Below are 21,338 nucleotides of genomic sequence, written 5' to 3'. Positions count from 1 at the left end.
TAAATGGATAGATAGATATATGCCAATGGGTAGACACATAGGTCACAAGACAGATGGGTATAAACATAGACAGATACATAAATAGATGATTGGATAGTTAGATAGATAGAAAGATGATTGGATAGATACATAGATAGATGGCAAGATGTATAGATAGATGTATAGATATATGTATAGATAGATAGATAGATAGATAGATAGATAGATAGATTGAAACCAAACAGGCAAGATAAGAATGCTAAGGATGTTTCTGGGTCTAGTTCATGGTTTGTCTAATCAATATAAACAATATAATATATTGCCATAACCTTAAAGTTTGTGTAACATTGAAAACAGCCCAGGAAAGTTCCCATCAGTTTGTTATTGGAGTCAGGCTCTGACTCTGGCTGAGTCTTTGGTCTCTCTCTGTAAACGCTGCTTCAACGAGCAAATATAGGTTTACATTGGAACATAACGTATATATATACATATACATGTATGATTTGTACACACACCCCAAACATTTTCATACAAATTTGGTGCAAGGGCACCCACACACTTACACACCCACCCACATCCTAACACCCACACAAACCCCAACACACATATATACTCTCACACACACACACACACACACACACACACACGTGCGCACATAATCACAAACAACCTCATTGCATCACCAAAGTTCTGCCAAAGGTAAAACTGAGAGCAGAACCAAAGCAACATGAACACGTTGAATGTTTGGACAAACGATTCTGACGTTTATTGGATCAAATTGAAATAAAAATAGAGAAACATGAGACGTACCTCGCTCACCCTATCCCTCCCTTTTGGGGGGGTTATTTAAGGGGCCGTAGTATATGTCTCACCCCTCTCACTCCCAAGCAAACACACACACACACCACACACACACACACACACACACACACACACACACACACACACACACACACACACACACACACACACACACACACACACACACACACACGCCACACCACACCACACACACCCACTTGCGCAGTAGTTATATGACCCACCACAATGCGATTTCCCTCACAAATTGTTACATATTGCAGCAGTTAGCAGGCATAGCAGGGAAGGACTTTACCAGGGACTTATACGAAATCCTGACTCATTCCCGGTAAGCCTCCATAGAGGCCACGTTAAGAAGTCTTCAGAGTCTTTCTCCCTCAGGGTGGGTTCACTTTATCCTCCGATTAGACTCCAGCGAGAAACTTCAGACCTTTTTTTCCCCAAACCAGTTCCCATTTCACTTAAAAACACAAAAAAGAACGTCCCGTTTAAGTTCGGGTTCGGGTTTCATCTGTTTTCCGGTGGATTTTTTTCTCTTTTTTTTTACTACGCCTCATAAGGAATAAAACGTGATTTGTTGTTAGTCATTAGCTGTGAGTTCGGGACAATGCAGACATGCAGGCCAGCCACCCCCAGCGGTGCAGACCCTGCCGTCACTGCCGCTGCTGCGTTCCGTCTGTCGGATAAAATACGCTGCGATATCGGGACCGCTGCCACCGGCTGTGCGCCGTGGCCCGGCGTTTGTCGAAATGGCATTTGAGGTTTTTTTCCCCCCTTCTCTACACGCTCGTTTTACCCGATGACGTAATTAGCTCTGGCATCCCTATCGCACGACCCCGCTGCCGCCGAGCCAACACAAACGTTCGGCCGCAAATTGAAACTCGAGAAAAAGTGTGCAGTAACGTCTTTAGTTTCCAAGTTCAGCTCAAAAGTCAGGCTAGAGGCAGTGTTGCGAGATATAGTTTGCAGCGCATGTTCCAGAGATTCATCAGGATGTGTGCGTGTGTGTGTGTGTGTGTGTGTGTGTGTGTCTGTGGGGGGGAATGCCGCACAAATGATACGCTTGTTTACGCTGCTTGGATGCAAATGACAGGCTGAGGTCAGACCCCCCCCCCCCCCCCCCCCACAGACACACACCAAACACACACACACACACACACACAGACACACACACACACAGACTCCCGGACAAAGGTGTCCTATGAGCAGACGTGTTTGGAGGGGTAGGCCAGTGTTGTTTATTTCCCCATCCTTGCTATCTCCCCTCTCAGAGGAGGCGGTTTGATGAGCCCCCCTCCGCGTCCTCATCTTGGGCCGGGTTCTGTCTCGGGATGCCCTCTCCTTGGTTCAGGGTTTTCTCCTGCTGGATGTTCAAAGGAGCCCTCCCATAGGAGAGGGGAGAGGGTGATTGCGTGGCAGAGGGAGCAGGGTGTGGAGGTAGGGGCAGTCGGGTCGACTGGGGATTGAAGAAAGCTGAGGGGAGAGAGAAGGGGGGAGAAGAAGAGGAGATTTTTGGAGACAGATGGCTGCTCTGAAATCGTCTCCACAGCTGTGCTGCAGAGGATGATTTGAGACCTGTGAAGTTTTACTGGCCATATGTGCGCGCGCTATTGGCCTGAGTTGCCCGTCTGTCTGAACCTCTCTACCTGTTTATCTGCCGGTCTACCTGTCTGTCCGTCGTTCTCGATGTATGTCTTTGTGTTTGGCTTTCTGTCCACATAAACAGATCCATCTGTTTCCAGTTGAAGGCTACATTATTGCCTCTTTAGCTTCTACCGTCGAATAAATCTCCCACACAGGTCTCCAGTCCCCTCATCCAATGACCTCAAAACCTGCTTCTGTCACGACCGTACCTCTGTGCATCATGGTGGAAATACTACTCAATAAGACTCAAATAAGAAATAAGACTCAACATGAAGTACCTTGTCTGAGGTTAGATCTGGTTGCTTGGCAACATACAAGCATCTTTAAAAGCTCCTTCCAAAGTGCTTCAGGGTGAAGCAACACAAATAGTGTTCCTATACTGCCAAGAATCCTCTCAGAAGTGTGCTAGCATAACTTATATGGAGTTCTTTGGCTTTCCAGCTAAATAGTTTCTGCAGAATCTCAAATATTATAGTTCATCTTGTCTTTCACTACTTCCAACTACATCTTAAACATGACGATTGAGGGAGAGAGGGGTAAGACAAGGAAGTTCCATCAACAACACCATCGACAAATTCTTCATCATCATGATCCTGCAGTGTCTGGAATGCTGAAAGCAAAAGCTTTCCCAGCCACTACCCTATACTGTCTACTACTCCCAAAAGCTCTGAGGGAAATCAAGTGTATTCATTCATATTTTCACGACAATGCATTGTGTCGTCTCTCCTGTAGTAGACTGTAATCGAACATTTTCTCTCACAGTCACATGCAGACCTGAACAGTAAATCACCGGATTTGGTGGCCATCATCCGACATCTAAACAGTGGAGCTAACCTAACACATTACAAGAAGGTTAGGACGTCAGACGCACACACAAAAAGCACATGGAAGATCCACCTCCATAACCCATCATCCAATCAACGATGTTCCTCCTCTCTGACAGCTCAAGGGCCCAATAGGAGGGCTAGAGGCAGACAGCACACAGTACACAGACGTCCAGACAGTACAGACAGTATACAGTATGGATCTCGGTCCGGCGTGTGGATCACTCATATCATAGGAGGAGGCCTGGGTGGACACGTCATGACAGACCGGTGGAGAGGGAGCGAATGAACGAGGGAGAGTGGGAGGAGATGGAGAGCAGACCGGGAGGACAAGAGGTGGGGTGAAGTGCAGAATGAGACAGATAAGACGTGGAGGTTAAGTGAAGGAGAGTGAGCGCAGACCTCCGTGTCAGGAGTGTAAACAGAGGAGTCAGGGGTATGAGAGGTGTGCAGAGGGGACGGCTTGAGAAGAGATCATTCGGTCGTTTTCTGACATGCATCTATGTTGCGATGTACAGGTACCGATACAGATACAGACATTTGAACAGTCTATTATCTTGGTGAATAACCTTGAAATGTGTTCAGTTGGTCGGTTACATCATTGAAAATGTATTTATTTGTGACCGTATTAAAAGTTCTGGCGCTGTAGCCACCGGAAATGTGGACATAAAGTTACCCTTTGCACTGATACTTTGAAAAACGACAGTTAAATGAAAAGAAAAGCGAAAAAAAGCCATTCCTGTGCAGATATTTCCCTTGTGCCACAAAGACAACATCCTTGTCCGGTGAGGGACTGAAGTGATCCTGAGCAGCATCCCGTTGAATGTTGAGCACGTTTCATTTTCTGGGGCAGATGTGCATCTGGAGCAGGGGGAATAATGAACCCATCAGAGGTGCATTGTGGGGGGAACTCGGCCGTCGGCTCCCAGGAGGGAAACAAATCGAAAACACAAATATGTGTCTGAGAGACGTGAAGCGCGGAGCTCGCCCGTATGCGAGCACAACGCCTGACATTTCGGAGTGACTCTGTCACCCGGCGTGACTTGATGTTTACATAGGACAAGCTTGTTTGCAGATTATGAGGGGGGTGGAGGGAAAAGAGACGAAGAAGTAAAAGAGCAGAAGGGGGGGAGGAGTGCGGGAGAAGGGGTGAGAAGGGGGGAGGAGGAGGGGGAGCCTTCCCCTGGAGAGAGCCCAGCCAGGCATTAATCACCCCTTGACAGCTTCCCCCAAAAAGTTTCTCAAGAAGTGCCATTTCCTTGAGCCATTATAGCGCTTCAGTCAGGCGCGACCCCGACGCTGGATGGTGGGGGGAGAGAGGGGGGGGGGGGGGGGGAGACGAAGGGAGGAGAGGGGAGGTAGAGAGGTAGGGGCGGAGACGGCTCAGGTGGGCAGGACCGAGCTGTGATGGATCAGCCCTGTCTCTCGTCTCATAATGTGGAAAATAGGACGCATGGGGTTTATTATGCACATGTGACGCGACGTCGGAAAGCTTCCAGACTGATTGTTTTGTGTTTTAAAGGCGTCTGGATTGAAAGTGGGTCCCCTTCAAAGGACGGAAGTTCATAATTTCACTGTATTTTATTATTCAATATACAGCACTTTTACTGGAAGTTTTTTTCTTTACTGTTCATTATCTGCCGTGTTCTTGAATAAACAAATAATATATTTTTCACCTCAATGACAGATTCAATTAAAAGGCTGTTGTCGTAATTACCCACATTAGTCAAGGCCACAAAGAACTACACCATCTTGAGGCCCTTCCTCTTATTAAAATCTCACACCAATTAGTTTCCCTCCTAGTCAGGTACTGTCAATAGGCTTCCAGGTAACAGTGTTGTATGAATACATTGTCTGTATCCGTATCGCATGTGAACGCAATTCAAACACTAAACACATCTTGAGCTCATTATCGAAAACGAAAAAGAAAAAGAAAGAAATTACTTTGGAAGCACATTTCCTAGTTTGTGTCTCTATGTTGAGAATTACTTCACGTCATTCCCGGCACATTGACACATACCCAAACAAACAATCACCCTCCACGTCAAGACCCCCATTCCGTGTCCCACCTGCAACGCTCCGGCTGGGAGTTAAGATCCCGCCAGAGCCGACTGAGATGAGCCAGTGCCTCTGACCTGGAGGGCTGCATCGGAATCAGATGACAAATGAGTTTCTTGACCCACTCCAGTTCAAGGAGAGCCTTGGACACCACATCACACACACACACACACACACACACACACACACACACACACACACACACACACACACAGACACACACACACACACACACACACACACAGACACACACACACACACACACACACACACACACACACACACACACACACAATCACCCCCACACACACACACACACACACACACACACACACACACACACACACACTATCTCTCAGTAGCACACATGCACACATACACTATCTATCTGTCACACACACACAAACACACTGTCTCTCACACACACCCACACATATGGTTCCATGCAAACACTCACATGCACACCACACTCAGACACCCTCGCCCGCTAAAGTTGGGAACAGCCATCGGATGTTGACAGAGGGACATCGGTGAGGTCTGGTGAGGAATGTTAATGGTTGGTACAGAATTATATGGAACGGTGAAGACTTGTAAGGAATGATAGGGAATGGGGGAGATGGTAAGGAATGCTATGGGGAATGTGAGTGGCCAGGCATGATAAGGAATGATTGATAAGTGGAGAAGACACTAAAAAGTGTAACATAGAAATTAGCAACATTAAATGACAAGAAAAAGATGAGTCATCGTGTTAATCATCATCATCAGGATCTTAGCATTACACATAGTCATCACGGCAAAGCATGTACAAAAGTAAATGAGGTATGATTGGTACTACTTAATGGCATGGTTGTTTGGTGATAAAGAACACACTTGTTATTCCAAAGCACCCTTTCTACTTTTGCAACAGGCACCACAGTTTGGCATATTCTGTTTTAAGTATAACTAGTCTTGGAGGACTTATCTTAAGGAGCAGTTATCTTAAGGGAGTCTGGGTATCTCTCTCTCTCTCTCTCTCTCTCTCTCTCTCTCTCGCAGACTGGCAGCCATGTTGTTTGTGTAATGAAGAAAGCTAACGCAGGTGAGATAAAGATGAGAGGCTGCAGTGAATAATGATGAGGGAGGAAATGCATACTCTTGATAAAAGAAAAAAAAGTGACAGATTACATCTCGGGTCCTGACGCCACAGGTGGAGCGCGGCTACTAATACCTAATGAAGACCGAGCCGTCGCGGGCGCCAGAGTCGTTTAGCAATAAAGGGAACTGCACACTTAGCTCAATCCAAATATAAAACTCCCAACTGCAGATGTTGAAGAATTGCCTCCATTTTCGGCAATTTCATGGTTCATTTAAGGTTTAAATGTTCCATTTTGTTGTAGCGATATAATAAGACAAACATCATTTCTGGAAATGCCACGATACAAATTGGCGCAAAACATAAAAAAACAGTCTATCCCTGTGAAAAAGGCCTAAACCTTGCCATGCATTACATGTAACACCCAATGTTACATGTAATGAACACATGTAATGAACACATGTAATGAACACATGCAAGCGTTGACAGAACTGCTCATTCTTTATTGTAGATAAAGAATCCATTCTTTGGAAGCACCGCTCCACTACCATCTAGGGATGACTCTGTTGCCACCATCACGACTCCCTCTGCGGGGACAGTTCCGGACAAGTTGTCCTGGACTCGTTCCATGTTCAGCCCAGCATGGGGCCCCCGCGGCACGGCATTCAAGCGCCACCATGCAGACGCCCATTCACCACTCCTTCTCAGCTCACTGCCTGCCTGCTCTCCCCCAGAGCTGGAGAGAGAGAGAGAGAGAGAGAGAGAGAGAGAGAGAGAGAGAGAGAGAGAGAGAGAGAGAGAGAGAGAGAGAGAGAGAGAGAGGAAAGAAAGAAATAAATAAAGAGAGTGTGAGAGAGAGATAGAGAAAGGGAGAGAGGGAGAGAGAGAGGGAAAGAAAGAAAGAAAGAAAGAAAGGGAGAGAGAGAGAGAGAGAGAGAGAGAGAGAGAGAGAGAGAGAGAGAGAGAGAGAGAGAGAGAGAGCCCCCACAAAAGTCAGGCAGCAGAACAGGGGTCCTGGGAGAGAGAACACTCATGGTCTTTCAGCAACAAGTGTTTCCTTTTTAATTACCTTTAATTATCTCTAAATTGGGATGGGAGTGGAGGGACGGGGCTTTGGGACGGGGGGCTTCTCCATCGCCAGGGGCCCCTGTCAAAAGGCTGGGAGCCGTGGTATATACGCAACCATGTGAGCAAACATACACCCTTTTAACGACGAGACGCACACACACGCACATGCACCACTGATGGCTTTTGGCCTAGGGCAAAAGAAAACAAAGGCTGAGGTTTTGGCCCTCATCGGGCGCTGAAATGTGTGGTGGGGTCAATGGAGCACGCCGCGGTCCGCTATGGGTAGGCCACGATCAGGACGGTTTGACTTGCAAACGCCGACAATCGTGTGCGGCTTTGATTGAGCATGATGAAATTCGGCTGACAAAAGGCGAATGGAAAGACGGTAACAATAAGTTTTGAAAGGCCCAGCTGGTTCCGTTCCGTCGGCCACGCAGAAGGACATCGCTCAACCGCGTCGCGCACGCTCACATGTTCAAACGTTGAGGTGAAGGGATTTTTTGATACATCGATCAAACTACATTCAGGTATAAAATAGAGAATAAAAAAAACAGCACACCAAAGAAAGGAGAGGCACAGAGAAGCAAAAAAAGCAGCTTTCAGAAAACAGGAAAAAAGCCACACTCTATTGAAGACAGATAACCTCTCGGTGATGCGTGACGGTCCGGGGGAATTGATATTTAACTATCAGACCTCACTCCTTATTTTCCATCCCATCATTCATCGTAGGAGGGGGAAGGGGCAGACGGATTTCAGACTGGAGAAAAACTTTTCTCCACCATCACGCCGGACGGCTGGATGAGCTATCTCCTCTGACCCTGGAGCGCCCGGCCCATCCATCTTCAGACAGCCGTCAGATGGTGGGAGACAGGGCCGGCCTGGGTGGGGGGGGGACGCCACTGTGGACGGATCCACGGCAAGGTCCTACGACGTTTCGTTTTCAAACACAGAGTTTATATAGAGATTGGCTGGGACAGATAGAAAGATTCACCTGCACCTAGAAAGATAAAGACGGATAGCTAGCCAGATAGCTAGCTAGACAGTCAGACAGAGAGACAGACAGACAGAGTGGAAATCAATGCCGATGTAAAATGTATGTCTGCCCGGCATCTGCCAGTATTGCAGTAATTATTTTGTCATAGTTATTGAGCATGGCAGAGTCATTACACATATGAATGGGTACGTATACATACACTCACACATGGAACCGCACAATGTAATGCAAACACTTGGGCCCGCAACGAGGTCAAGCCCGCCGTCTCCTTGCAACAATCACAAGCTATTAACATCTTGGGAGATCCATTGCCCAGTAAATCAGCTTGGACAGCCCACTGAGGCTGATTGTCTTCTAGCCATTCAAGCCTGTCAGTTGGCCCCATACAGCCCCATACAGCCCCATACAGCTCAAAGAGAGCAGCCAACCAATCGGAACACAGCATCCGTCACCCACCTCTACCTTAAAGGCGCAGCCCCTCCAAGCCTCCGAAACTATATGGAAAATGATCATTTAGTGAATGCCATAACATATCCATCCATCTCTTTATAGGGTATTGGGCATAAATATATTCATAAAATATTCCATGAATTCTTCCTTCACCCATCAATCCACACACCCACCCATAAAACCATACATCCGCCAATTCACCCACCCATTAATCCATCATCCATCCATCCATCCATGGACACATTAACTTAGACACCGGCTTATAGACACTACCGTCCAGCTGCATATCTTCTCCCTGGAGCCAATGTATGGACTATAGGCTGCGCTTTATGAGCATGAATGAAAAAGACATTTAAATGCCCAGACTGTCAGTACTGACAGCTTTTGGAATTTAACTAGGGCCTGCATTTGTAATGCATTAGTGCGTTAGCTGTTGTTTATGCAACTGATCGCCAGTTGCGTTAACAGATTTGTATACAGAAATCATCATATTTTAAGGTTCATCTTGTATTTAGTGTCAATAATGCCAAAATCAAATAGATGTCTTAGGCAGATAGTGATTATGGAACGTAAAAAGCACTCTGATTGGCTTAGGATATAGCCAATGAGGTACAGAGAATCAGCAGCATTAGGAGAGTAGAGTTACATTTAATATCACAATTTGGCCAAAATATGACTCAGGCAATTATGCTTTGAGGCTAACGAAATGCTTGTGCTCAAAATAATAACACAGCCACCCAAAGCGGTCCCAGACTTCAATCAGAATCAGAGCTGGGCGTTGGGAGATGCAGAACGCTGAAAACTAGCTGCTCCACTGCAGTGCGACCAATGCTGACCTACGGGAAACTTTCAGAAATATATCAGCATTTGCAAACCTATAAATAATATCTGACAAGTTGGCCATTGCTGTGGGAGCATTGCTTAATCAAGAACCGGGGTCTACTGCAAGAATGCTGAGAAGTTGTGGCTGAGATATCCCAGCTTCAGGGTGCGGGCAGAAATCCAAAAACCCTCTCTCATATTGTATTCATAAAATATATTAGAAATATGGTCTATGGTGGGCCAGGAGATCTCGCCTGATGGTTCAGAAGGACAGCCACAGTCATAGCCAGCTGTTGGGTGGTGCTGGTGGCGGGGGTGGTGAGGGCTGGTGGGTGAGTAAGACTTTGACTGCTGTAAGTAATGGGCCATGCCTGCCTATGACAGGGCTTTGGGAAATGGAGTCCAAAGCGATCAATACGTTATAATGTTAACAACGATCCTTCCCTCCATTGTGCTGCCCGGGGCCTGATCTATTAAACATGTGTCCTGTTGTCCTTCCTGAGAACCCTTCTGCCATCCACCGCCGATGGCGAAAAAATATGAAAGAGAAATAATGGACCGAATAGGGGGCTGAGGAAGAGAGAAATACAGAGACAATCGTCTCAAAGAGAATACTGCTCACTCCTCTCGGACTAGTTTTCTTCCTTTGTGCCCTTTATTTCCTCAGGTTCAACGTGTATTATCTGACCAACGAGCTGGGAATCGATTCTTCCACTCGATGGAATGCCTCTCTGAGCAAAGAGATCCTCTTGACGCTGGCATTGATTAGCCATTAACGAAAGTGAATCGACAAAACCCGGTTGGACGTCCCTGAATTGTTGAATGTGTGAGAAGGCGATCCGAGGGACACTTCTAGGCAAACACACCAGTCCTTTAGGAAGGATTTAAACGACCAGTGCATAAAATTTAAGCAGAGGAATATTCTGGTCCTTTGTGACATAAGAAGAGGAGATGCATCGAGACATACTCTAACAAGCCAAGCTCACCCAACACGGTGCATCCCTGCAGAAGACTTGGACACTTGTGTGTGTGTGTGTGTGTGTGTGTGTGTGTGTGTGTGTGTGTGAGTGTGTGTGTGTGAGTGAGTGTGTGTGCACGCGTGCTTGCTTACAGGGGAGTACCCCTGGCCTTCAGACCAGGACAGCCCGTGGGCGCTCAGCCTGCCAAGCAGACCTCGTCTGATGTGGTGCATGTGGAATTTTCATTACAGAGGAAAGTCAAGCAGTCACACATGCATGCAGCGGCCCTGCACATGACAAAGACGAATGGTGGAGCCACGGTCGACTGAGGCCGGCAAAAATAGAGGTCAAGGTCTCCTCAAACCCTGGGTCTGCCCAGGGCTCCCCCCGCTCCCCCCCAGCCCCCCGTATGCTTCCGCACAGGTCTACGTCTCCGCTAATTCTCCCTGCAAAGAAAAGGACGCTTTTTCCTCATTTGACAACACTCTCTGAGCGAGAGAGAGAGAGAAAGAGAGACAGAGAGAGAGAGAAAGAGAGAGCGAGACAGAGACAGAGAGCACCAAGGTCGTATTCGCGGGGCGTGATGTCACAGAACACGAGCTGCCTCGACGTCTCAACACAATCTGACACACACACACACACACACGCGCGCGCATGCACACACGCACTCACACGAGCCTGCCAGCCTCACAAACACACACAAACACGTCGACACACCGAAGGTCACAAATAGGCCTGGGCTGGGGGGCCCCACCGGACCCCCTGCAACCCTAGCAACTGTACATTCTAGGAGTTTACGATCTTGACCTCATATGTAGGTGCCACATGGTTACAGAGAAGGGATCGGCTTAAGTGAAAGGGCCCCCATACCGGCCCCTCACCCACGACCCCCCGGCAGCCCAGGCTGCAGACGCGGATCGGTTTCGTCCACCTCCAGATGTGACACTCGGAGGAACGGTCTGTATAAGATCTGGTACCGTGCATATGCATATGCCTGCATGTGTGTGTTTGTATGTTTGTGAGAGCAGCCTGAATGCATTTGGCCTTATATGTGTGTCCCTGTGTTTGAATGTCTGCTTGCATAATGTGGGTATGAGTATGTGCTCTGGGATGGCATGCATGTGACTGCATGTGTGTGTGTGTGTGTGTGTGTATGTGTTTGTGTGCAAGAGCAGCGTCAATGCATTTGGCTGCATGTGTGTGTCCCTGTGTCTGAATATCTGCCTGCATATTGGGTATGAGTCTGGGATGGCATGCATGCATGTGACTGCGTGTGAGCGTGTGTGTGTGTGTGTGTGTGTGTGTGTGTGTGTGTGTGTGTGTGTGTGTGTGTGTGTGTGTGTGTGTGTGTGTGTGTGCAAGAGCAGCGTGATTGCATTTTGCTGCATGTGTGTGTCTGTGTGTGTGAATTTCTGCCTGCATAATGTGGGTTTGAGTATGTGCTTTGGGATTGCATGCATGCATGTGACTGCATGTGTGCATGTGTGTGTGTGTGTGTGTGTGTGTGTGTGTGTGTGTGACACCCTGAGTGTCAGTCGGCCCCCCCGTGGTGGAATGTGACACTCTCCAGCACTTGACGCCACCGGCCTGTCAATAAGACGGATAGAGCAGCGATGCCGATGTCGTGTTGGCGTGCTGGTAAGGTACATATGTATGGATCTCCATGACGTCCTGACAACTACCCATCTCCACAACACCCCCCCCCCCACCAGCCCACTCTCACCCAGCCCCCGACTGGGGTGGTGCTGGGGGCGGAGGGCCGGTCGGACCCCCCGTCCAGCCCCTATCACCAGTCTTTATTAATAGATGTATTTTAAGAGCCCGGTTCCAGACAGCACCTTGTACGTCGGTGTCTCGTCAGATTCGCGGGAGTTATCGCCGTCTGCAGGAAAACGCCTTTGAACCTCGCCGACCTGAAATATGGCCCCCGCTGGTTTGTATTGATTGCTGTCAGGGAGCGAAGAAGACATCAGTCCAGCTCATGAGAAGAACGGAGGGGTTCTGTGATCTGATCCGACCATTAGACGTAGAATTCAGAAATAAAAAACATAGGCAACATGTCGTTAGCCTCATGGCATAATTGCCTGAGTCATATTTTAAGGGACATATTGTATTTCGCGGTGTTCCTTTCAGATGACTATTTCTACATGACCGAGCAAAGCAGGGGACAACCAGGAAAACGCTGAAACAGGATCCTAAACAACCGACGGCCATTTCCTTTGAACACATTTGTGCCTGCGCCGTGTTGAGTGTGGTCCTGCTAACCCTTCAGGAGGGTGTGAGGAGGGGGAACAGCAGAGCGGGGGGGCTCCAAGCAACCACATTCCACCCAGCGATCACCAAACACCGTGACCGGGCCTGAGCCCAAAGGGAGGGCCGGTCGTCGATACAAACGGCCAAAGTGAAAACACTTAGTGACCTAACCACCCGCCCCACCCCCCCGCCCCACCACCCCGACCCCGGCGCGACACAGGGGGCTCTGAATATTTAATACCTTAGCGTCTGGTGTTAGGACCTTCAAGATGGCCGCCGCGCAGAAGGTCTGTCGTTACTAAGTGCGTGCCAAGTCCTTCCCCGACGCAGGGCCTGGGCTAGTTCACACGTCGGCGGGTTCTAATTTATGTCCCCGACACCCGGCGACGGTCAAACTCTAATCAATAACGCTCAACCCCGGGAGGCTGGGGGGGGGGGGGGGATTGGGCGTTCCCAGAAATCAATTTCCCATTTTCCCAAAGTCAGGTAATAGGATGATTCTCGCTGGAAATCCCCAGCTGGAATTAAAAGTAATTTAATAACATGTCCATCATGCACACATTTCTATTTTAGCTTCCAAATTAAATTGAATTGTAAATTAATTGTTAAGGATTAAGATAATACATTTTGGTGTGGTGGATGTGTAATGCATATGGATATTGATAGTGATATTACAGCGTCAAATTTCCACCCATCATGTGGAGTATGATCATAATATGTCACTAGGCATCAATGGAGAGAGTCCAGGGGACTGCGGTCAACATTTGCGGTCTGGCTAAGAAATACATGTGATGGTCAGCCAATTCCCCTGGCTGGAAATAGAACCATTTAGGGATGGAGTGTGCGCGTTCATCCCTGCAGCAAGACGAAACTCGACTGAGCCAGGGTCGGCCGTGCATGTCACAAGTTTCTTAATCATAGAAGCACAGACGCCAAGACACACTCTCACACACACACTGCAAAAGGTGCTTGTGACTGGCAGTCAGAGGTGCTGACACACCGCCAGGAAATGAAAAACATGCATGTAGAAGCAAATTACATTCAAACATGGCCAGAATATGAATTCTTAGTATTTATAGATTTTATATTAGTTGAGCCCTGAACACTGAATTAATGAAATATTGTATTTTGTAAATTGCCAGATACTTGTTATTTAATGAATGAAAAGCGCTAGCAGTTCCAAATGCTATTCATGTACATTCACCACCACACCTCCCCCTCCCTTGACACAAAGTGCACAAACACACACACAGACACACAAACACGCACGCACGTGCAAATCTACATGTAGCTCAGACACGGTCACATGCTAGGACACACGTGTTTGTTGTGTGAATGTGAAAATTGGCACAAGCATTGCCCATCACACTCTCACCCCCCCCCAACCCCCCCCCCCCCCCCCCCCCCCCCCACTCACCACATTCTCTAAGCTCCCACCGAGGCACGCAGCGGAATACGCACAACGTATGTCATTTACACACAGTGCTTGTGGACACACAAATTAATGGAGAAACCCTGTCACTTCCACACATTCTCCGGGGGGGATTTACTGCATCCGCGGGCAAATGTGCTGAGAGAGACTCGCATATATCAACATATGTTCTTCTGTGTCAGCGTGAAGACGAGCGCCAGGACGGTTTGGCATGTTTGTTAGGGGCCACGCTACGACGAGTAGGAATTGTGAAAAATGTGCCTCCGCAGACGCCTAACTAACTAGACAGTTGTGGCTGTCTCATGATCCACTGCTCTCGGCTTGGACGTAAGCAGGAAGAGAGGCGCTTGTCTGTTTGAATTAAAATGCACACTGTGGACGCTAGGTTGAGGATAAGAAGGGATTTGGTACACAGGCGGTAGTCTGGTTAGTGTTTTGGCTCGGACTTGTGTCTATTAAAAGGGCTGTAGTTGGGAGGGCTGTTGGGGACCGCTGGGAATTACACTTTTACATGAAACACTACCGAAGGCATGAAGGCAGGACACACACACACGCACGCACACACACAATCACACACACACACACACACACACACACACGCACACATACCAAAACACACATACACACACACACACACACACACACACACACACACACACACACACACACACCCACACACACACACATGCACACACACACGCACACGCACACACGCACACATACCAAAACACACACACACACACACACACACACACACACACACACGCACATGCACCCACACACACACGCACACACACTCAGGTCTGTGTGTGTTTAAAATGCATCTCCTCAACCCCCTGGTAAACAGGACCACATGCGTCCAGCTAAAGCAGATACTGTTACGTGCATATTGGAATTAAATTAGCACACACTATCTTGTTTCCCTCGACAGCAGGCCCCATTTGCAAACATTAGACATCCCTCTCTCCCTCTCAGGAGAGTGTTGGCGGCGGCGGCAGCTCCGATTGTTCAGTCCCAGCCCTCGCATCTTCCAGCCAGACTCAGGCAGTCAGCACTCACACACAGGGTGTTTACACCCAGCAAATTTTTCATTAACTGTAGCAAATTACATTTTAATCCACCGAGCACGTTTTCATTGATGAAATTGTTTGAGTGTCGCTCCGATTTCGAATCGAGTTTCTGCCGCACTCCGGCCAAGGAAAATACCAGTGAGGGATGATGGAGAAGTGGGAATATTTATCTTGATTTTCTTTTCTAATCCGTCTCCGGCTGACAGGCAGATGGAAATTAGTAGAGACACAACAGTCGAAAAGATGCTGGGTTTGGTAGCAGAGCTGAACTACCATCAAAATCTTGCCGGTTCCTAATCAGTCATCTTTGGCAGACGGCATGTCTCACCATGTGAACGCTCAGGACAGACACCAGGGAACAACATACAGTTTTGATTGCTGTCCATCTATTCAGTCCGCTATTAAACAACCCACGCTATGCTACACGTATAAATATTGAATGTACTGTAACGCCAAGGTGTACATTAATGGGTCAGGATCCCTACAGTCCAACTCTTTGGTTTTTCCTCTGAACCTTTAGTCCTCTGCAATGTGTTTTCCCTCCAGTTGTCCCTACTCTGATCCCTCTGCTGTTTCAGTGCCTTAATTGCCCCTTAATTTGTGTGACCACCAGACCCTGATGTTAGGGGCCGATAAGGAGGCAAGCTCAGTTGGATAAAAACAGGAGCCTACTATGTGGTACGCTCAGCATGCTCTGCATCACCCCCGCCGCCCCACCGGCCTCCAGTCCTCCATGCTGACATCTACTCAGGCAGCAGAGCCGTAGCCTGGGGGTCCGGCAGTAAGAACCCCCAGTGGAGATGCTCTCACAGTGGGCCCAGGACCAAAGGTTTTTCGGGGGCCTTAATTACCCGGGCGTGGATCGGGTAGCTGGAACTTGGAGCAGATCCGTGGAGCAGAAATCCTCCGCCGCTGGTGGGTTACGCTTGGGGTACTTGTAATTAAGGGGGTGCTCTCCAGTGGGAGCCAGCTCACCAATCCCTCCCTAAGTCCAAACTAGGCCGGTGCTCTGGCTGTTGCTAATAAACATGCGCATCGCGGAGAGACGCACATCTGTGTGCTAGGCCCCTTCGAGGTACCGGTGCGGAAGGGAACTCTGGCATGTTGTGGTGAGCAGAACGCAGCCACCTAATGCAGCTCATCATGGACTTTGCGTGGGGAACAATGGCCTCCATTGTCTGCCAACATCTGCTAGCAGACACCGCTAATACCGCCGACCAAACAGGAAAATGAGGCATGAAATTCAGGGGTGATGTTTACATGTTGCTATGCCATTCATAATACATGTTTGTATTGTATTTATAGTGGCGCTGGTAATCTTGTATTCTGCCAATATCTATTGATACACCTCTTTGTGCTAGCCACGGTGCTAAAGAAGAGATTTAGCGTTCCCACAGCAAAAAAAAACAATTATGTTTGCTGACGGTAAAAAGTTCTTGGTGGAAACGTCCATGGATTTTGAAGGGTGAGGAACTGAATGCTGAATTGCACACTCAGTTCATCGGCCTGCTAGTGTTTAGAACAAAGACGAGAAACAAGAGGCCCACCAGGCAAATAGGGCTGATGGGTCATCACTTAACCCTCTGACGAGAGAGACAAGCTACTGACCAAATAGGTGATGTGTCCTCGATCACAGACCTCTGCTCCTTGTTTCCTCAGGGCAGCGAATCCAGCAACCAATTCTAAATCCTCTCTCTGTTCCTTCTTTCCTCCCTTCTCTTTTTTCACCCTCCCTGCAGCAACATGTTGCAGATGAGAAGGAAGAAACTAATGAAAACGTGGCGGCGGCGCAATGAAAAAGCACTGCTGGTCAACATCAACATGGCCCAGGAGATGGTGGAAAAAACTTCACAGAATGACCTTTCGCTTTTCCCTTCCTTTTGGTCCATGCAGATAGCAGATGTTCCGGCGGTGGTCTGGTCCTGTAAACACGATGAGGCTCCACCAACACACCAGTTGAATGGGCTGGCAACACTTAGGGAACACACATTCGTACATGGGAAAGGAGAATATCGACTGCAGGCTGGACAAAGAGAGAGAAATGGTTTTGTGCAGCTCTACACAGCGTGCACAGGACCTTTCTGCGTGTTTGGTCACTGTTTGAGTGAGCAATCGTCTTATATGGAGGGGAGAGTTGGCCAAGGGAGGCTTAACAAGATCGTTAAGAAAAGCTCCCGCAGGTTCTGAGAGTTGCAGAGGGCTATTGTTGTGCAGTTGTGCAGTGTCTTCTTTAGGTTTAATAGATAAACGGTCAAAAAGTACATCGGGGGATTACAGATAGATGAATGGATCAAAGGATGGGCATTTTGTTTTCTTCTAAAAATCTGTATTGTCCTTTAAAAATCACACAAGAATGTCATGTGATCACTAGAGAACAGCTCCATAAGCCATACATTTCCCCCATACTATGTGGCTGTAAACACAATTGTCTTGGGCTAAAACCTTTGCAAGCAGAGCTCCGTTATTGTCCACTGAAGCAAGGGGCGAGACTGGGGAAGGGGAAATCATGTTGTGAGCTGCTGACAGTCACCGGTGAGAGATCATGCCATTAAAGTGGAAAATAATATGCCTTCTGGTATGGAAGCCAAATAGGAAACGACAGGTAATGGGATACGGTCGAGAGGTATTTCAAGGTTGGAAATATTGAACATCTTGTAAGAAGCAAATTCAAGACTGGAATAAGTTTATTTTTCTTCTTTAAATGCATGAACTTCTGGTGGTTTGAATAGCAAGAGGAAAATAAATATATGCACTGCTGACATGGAATAGTTGGATTGTTCCCTCGTTAGGCATGCATCCTTGTCACTGACCTCACATTGCCCCCTATAGTACAATCCTAGGGTCCATCAGAGAAGATACTCAGGGGCTTTCCAATATGTTTCCAGAACCCTTAAAAGCAGAAACATCCGGTAGTATTGCTCACTGCAAAATGAATCAAGCCTGAGGAGTCACCAGAGACCAGGCTTATTTATGGTGGATACTATTCAAATAAGGTGTCTACTAACTTAGGTTAAGAAAAATTGCAATCTTCACAGCCCTCACATCTGTTCCACGGTGAGGGCTGGGCTTGGAGGGCCGGATTGGACTGGCTGCCACTGCCCAGCGCCCGACTTGGACCTGGTAAGTGGAGAGCGTGGGCAGAGAGTCTGTTCCACAGTCTGCTCAAACAGGTGACGCTGAGAGACAAACAGGTCCAATTACACACCGCGCTCAGGAGCTTGGTACGGAATCAACACTCCCGGTCTGCTCCTTCCTGTACTGTCGTGTTCGGGACCATATCCCATATCTCCCCCATATGGCCATGGGTACTAACAGTACCGTTACGGTAGTGCACCTTATTATCTGTTTGGTGGATGAAAAGGAGGAATGTGATTTAGTGAGGGTAAGCTATGAACAAAGACAACGGATTCTCATTTAGAGAGTGGTTTAAAGAAATTTAACATATACAAAGCTGAGTTTCCCCTCAAATGGGTTCCTCTCCCAAATGTGCCTGCATAATTGGATAGATACCTTTGCCTCACACAAAGTTTTTGCATAAACACACCCACACACACACACATATACACACATACACACATACACACACACACACACACACACACACACACACACACACACACACACACACACACACACACACACACAGAGACATTGACACTCACACAGACACACCCAGGGATTTATGCACGGCAGAAACCAGACTGTGAGCTGGTTGAGCGCTCTCTCCTTGTTTGACATAACTGTCCTGATTGAATATGAATGATGTTTTAAATTCATCGCCGCTCCATGTGCGTCGAGCCGAGATCTGACATAATCACCTGCAGTTTAGCGGCTGGGTTCTCAATAAAAACCTCACTCTGCATGCTTTGTAACATTAATAAAGTGGAGTGGATGGCTTCTAAAAACAGGCAGTGCTTTTTATTCATGCCACTCTTGCAGTCTCCCTAGACTGCCGTCTTTGTCTGGCCTGCCCATAAACGCCAGGAAGCCCAGTGTCTTGTTTACCTCCCTCTCTCTTCTCTGAAATGTGCCATACCCCACCCCCCTCTCTCCCCTGATAAATATTGTTTAACACCACATCATTAATTTTAATTGAGGTTATGCCTTATTATTCCCGCACAATTGTTTAGGGGACAGTTAATTTTTATCTCTGCTTTAATATCTCTAGCAGTGGGACAATTTTTAACGATGCAACGAACAGGTCAGGATCTGTGGTCCATAGCCCCCCACCACCACCACCACCAACACCCCCCAGCGCTCGACATCCATTTAACTCCTCCGTAGCGGCCCGGCCACTTGGACCAGATATGAATCATACATCTTCTCCACCCAGGTATATTATTGTGACGGGGGAAAAAGCAGGTACTCAAAGGTAACAGGGCTATAGAGGAGCGTGTAATGGCCTCCTAGCAGAGCTCCGGAGTGGCATTATCCGCTTGCAGAAGGAGTGAGAGTAGCCCCATGCTCTCATCGGGCGTTCAGCGTGTGTTGAAACCGAGGTAATTACATTCAATCTCACGCCAGCCGTTCCCCCCCCCCCCCCTCTCTTATCGAATGGCCGGCAGCTCTCCTGCAACCCATTTCACCATAATTAATGAGCGGAGACTCAAGCCCAACTTGGATCACTCCGTTATGAGAGGGAGAGAGAGATGGGGAGTCACAGAGAGAGAGGCGAGAGTAGAGAGAGAGAAAGAGAGAGCGAGAGAGAGAGTGTAGGCAGTCACAGAGAGAGGAGAGAGAGTAGAGTGTGTGAGAGGAGAGAGAGCGAGAGAGAGAGAGAGAGAGAGAGAGAGAGAGAGAGAGAGAGAGAGAGAGAGAGAGAGAGAGAGCGAGAGAGAGTGTGCGTAGGCAGTCACAGAGAGAGGAGTGTGTGTGAGAGAGAGAGAGAGAGAGAGAGAGAGAGAGAGAGAGAGAGAGAGAGAGAGGGGGGGTAGGGGGTATGGGCAGTCACAGAGAGAGAGTAAAGAGTGTTTGTGAGAGTGAGAGAGAGAAAGAGAGAGGGTATAGGCAGTCACAGAGGAGGAGAGGAAAGACTAGTAGTGTGTGTGTGTGTGTGTGTGTGTGTGTGTGTGTGTGTGTGTGTGTGTGTGTGTGTGTATGTGAGAGAGAGTGGGTTTTTTAAAACACTTTCACAACCACAGAGTCCTTTGTGGTTAGAGAGAAATCCCCATCACGTCTAAGTGCAGTCCCATAACAATGGCGGTATTAATGACATTATGAATAAATTGATTGCATGTGTTTGATTCCCCGGCTACAAGTGCTGCTGCCACCCTCATGTGAGAAGGGTTTAACTGAGCGCGTGCAGAGCAGAGGAGGCCTGGTGGAGAGAGATCATTTGATCTCAGAGCATTGCTCAATTAGAAGTGAGGAGAAACGCTTCAGCATGCAGGCCCAGTCGGGCAAGAGCTGATCAATATCACACAGAAATACGATGCCGATTAGGGGGTTTCTCAAAGTCAGACGAGGTCAAGGAGAAATTGTCGATATGGTAATTTTTTACTTGCAGAGTCCAAAAGATTCTGGATATTGAGTGAAATGATTGAACCTTCCTATACGCTGGGGATGAAACTATGTACTGATTTGTAGCAATTCAATCCCTAATTAAATTGCGAGAATATAACTTTAGCTAAAGTTCGATTTTTTCGAATGACCTAAGGTGACCTGCAGAGGCACAGGGAAACTTCTGGGAACATCTCGCTTGTTTACAAGTAAATCGCCCGTCTAGATCAGAGGAGTTGGTTCCAGTGATTGTGGTTCCAACACCCAAACCCAAGCTAAAGACCAAAGATTAGCCAAAGCTAGGCTAAGAACAAGAGGAACCAATCCCATAAGGTCTGTTCAGCCGTCTCCTCCAACATGGCTGCTCTTTCTTTCTCTTTGTTTCCCTCTCTCCA

Source organism: Micromesistius poutassou, assembly GCF_964030765.1.
Source record: "Micromesistius poutassou genome assembly, chromosome: 9".
NCBI lineage: Eukaryota > Metazoa > Chordata > Actinopteri > Gadiformes > Gadidae > Micromesistius > Micromesistius poutassou.
Note: the sequence above shows the minus strand (reverse complement) of the source record.